Here is a 3,157-nt window from a genome sequence, read left to right as displayed (position 1 = left end):
TGAGATTCTTCTGTTGAGAATTCTCCATGTAGATAGTTTCCTCATTTTTTAAATTGAATTATTTGGTTTGTTAATGTATATTTTCTTAGTGCCAATGTTATTGCTATTCTACACAGGAAATTGTCTATTCCTCACTTCATCTTCAATCAGGTTCAGAGTATCAGGTTTTATGTTGAGGTGTTTGATTCAATTGGCATTGAGATTTTGTTTAGTTTGATGGATATAGATCAAGATTGAGATTGAAACTATGAGAGGGAGACCACTCCAGTCACAGCCTGGAGGGCTAGTGGCCAGGGGCTGGATATCCCAGAAACCTAGGATACAATCAAACACAACTGGCAAAAATATCAATGAGATGATTCCTGATGATATTTTGCCGTGTTCATAGATTGGTGGTTAGCTCAATTGTTATCAGAGAAGCTTCATCTGGCAATTAAGGAAAAACATGCAGAAACACAGTGTCCAAAATCAGGCATAGTTCATGGAATCCTGTTTAAGAGAGGGAGGAAGGAGTATAGGAGGAATAGGGGTTGAAATATCATGAGAATAACCCAAAGATTCGATTAATGTGAACTCATATATGCTCAGGGTGCCTGTATCAACCACCAGAGCCACAGAATTGGTGTTAGCCCTTTGCATATAGTTTACAGTTGCAGTTGTGTAGTAAAAAAGAGAGTAGGAGTAAATGGGAAGGTGTACACAGGAAGTTGGGGGGGCTAAGAAGGAAGGAGAAATGGAAAGTTGTTGGAGGGCCAATAAAATGAAATATCAAAATACATTTTATACATATATGACATTTTTGAAAGAATAAAAATTTAAAAAAAAAGCATAGGTAGAAAGACAGATTATGTTCAGATATAGTGGTATTGCCTGAATTATCAGCACTTGGGATTTGAGATTGGATCATCACAAGTAGAGTATCATTTGGTACATCAATCACATTACAGGGTGGGCCCAAAGCACAAGAGTAGTTGTACAATAAAAATGAAATTCTATGGGGGTATTTTATAGACTTCCTTTTTGCTTTGCTATGTAACACACTGAGTGTTGTGTTTGTTTTTATTTTTTGCGTTTTTGTTTTTATTTGAGAAAGAACATAAAATAGATTGGGTAGGGAGGAGGATCTGGATAGAATTGGACTAGGGAAATATTATCAAATATATTGCATGCAAAATATTCAGAAGAAAAAAACAGTTTAAAAACTAACAACAAATAAGTAAATATGTTTCTCAACCTCTGAAATGTCAAATTCATCATAGAGATTGGATTATTGCCTATTTTTCTCCTTTACAGAATTTAAATTTTAATTTTTTATTTAAATTTGTAATTACATATTTAAATTTATTTATTTATTGTCATTACTGTATGCTTCTATTATAAAAATAAATAATAAAAATAACCAAAGAAATCTATTAGCTATATTCATGAATCTTGGTTCCTAAAGTTCTCAGCTGTCCCTATAAGGTGTTTCCAGAGTTACGGTCATCTGGGTATAGGCTCTATCTGCTCCAAGACCAGCCTTGGGCTCCACTTGGGCACATCATCTCTGATGCACACAGAGGCACAGGATGACAAAAGGGGCAGGAGGCTTGTGCTTGTGTACACTGAAAGGAAAATGGACATTCTGGGACCTTCATACCACACATACTGAACAGTATTTGACTGACTGTTACTAAAAACAAGGTGGAGTATTTTTTGTTTTGTTTTTGTGCACCACTACCACCCAACTTGCTGGAGCATTTTGGGTCAGACTGCAACAAATCAAACAAGAATATCAGATCTAAATACACAAAAAGTGAAATTACACACAACGACCAGCTCAACCTTCCATTTCTGTTATTAAAGCTATTCTCATCAAGCTGTGTCATGGGTCCCAGTCAAGTCCTCCCTGCTGTGGCCTCACTACACATCAGGGTAAAGAAACAGCCACTGCCTGGGGTCTGCATGTAGAGCAACTACGTTGCCCAGTCGTCAGACTGCTTCGCGCTTTCCTTTACCAGCTTGTCAGCCTCTTTGTTGCCCACAAATTCAGAGTGACTAGGAATGTGCATCCACTTGATCTCCAATGTCCTGGGTGAGCTTGTCAAGCACCATGAAGTCTTCCTTATTAATCACTTCTTTGCCTATACTTGTTCTCCAGCCATTCTTCCAGTCCTTAACCCAGCTGGTTATCCCATCGAAGCTGAACATGCTGTCTGTGTAAAGAACCAGCTTGCTGATGTCCTGAGCCTTGGCTTGCAAGATGGCTTTGCAGACTGCATGGATCTCAGCACTCTGGTTTGTCTTTTGCCCATGAAGTCTAACACCGATATTTAAAGGACGGCCTGGCCTCCAGTACACACAGATTGTTACTCTGGCCTGCCTCCTCCCTTTACTGGAGCAACAGCCTTCGTTGTAGGCAACAACTGATTCTCCCAGGTAAGACAAGGTGTCTTTGCACACTGGAGGAGCCAGCTCAGTTTTCTGTTTTGTGTGCTTTGGCCCGGGCTCTTCCAGTTATTCCTCTTTACCCATGGGCTCCTGAGACTGCTTGCTGGTCTTCACCTGTGATTCCTGCACAGGAGCGGTTTCCTGCCACTTTTCACCATCTGGGCTTGGAGAGTTCCTGACAAAGGACCAAGCTTCATCTTTTCTGGAAAATTTCTTAAATCTGGCAGCAGGAAACTGGTCCACCTGTTATTTGTTCTCACTCCAACACAGGAAGACACCAGTCCTGTGGCCCCTCCTCACACATAGAACATCCTGAGTCCACAGATGCCTCGCCTCATGTACACAACGGACACTGTCACTGTGTGGGACAGAAGCAGGAGCCACCACATCACTCATGTCAATGAGGGGAGCTACATCGTGGTCAGTGAGCATCTCGCCCGCTATATTTAAATTATTTATTGCACATTTTAAATATCAGTGTTTGTGTAAATTTTAAAAGTTAAACTAAGATCAGAAAAAAATGTGGAATAATAATTTTATGATTAGTGGATTTATACAATAATATAGGTGATCAAGAGTCTTCATAAATTTAGTTTGCCTCTGTGGTATTAAGATAAGAACATAGAAATGGAGAGACAGGAAATAGATATGTACAGGTTTGCAGATGGAAATACACCTATTGTCTTTGCAAAGGGTAAAGGAAGGGGGAAGATTGAAGAATGAAAAT

At 39.5% G+C, this 3,157-nt stretch overlaps 1 pseudogene; it reads right to left on the bottom strand.

Annotated features, from left to right (window-relative positions):
• Positions 1 to 1,955: 1,955 nt before the first annotated feature.
• LOC127218455 (ribonuclease H1-like) lies at positions 1,956 to 2,819 on the bottom strand (annotated as a pseudogene).
• Positions 2,820 to 3,157: the final 338 nt, after the last annotated feature.

Source organism: Phodopus roborovskii, unplaced genomic scaffold (genome assembly GCF_943737965.1).
Source record: "Phodopus roborovskii unplaced genomic scaffold, PHOROB, whole genome shotgun sequence".
NCBI lineage: Eukaryota > Metazoa > Chordata > Mammalia > Rodentia > Cricetidae > Phodopus > Phodopus roborovskii.
This window is presented reverse-complemented; position numbering and strand designations above follow the sequence as displayed.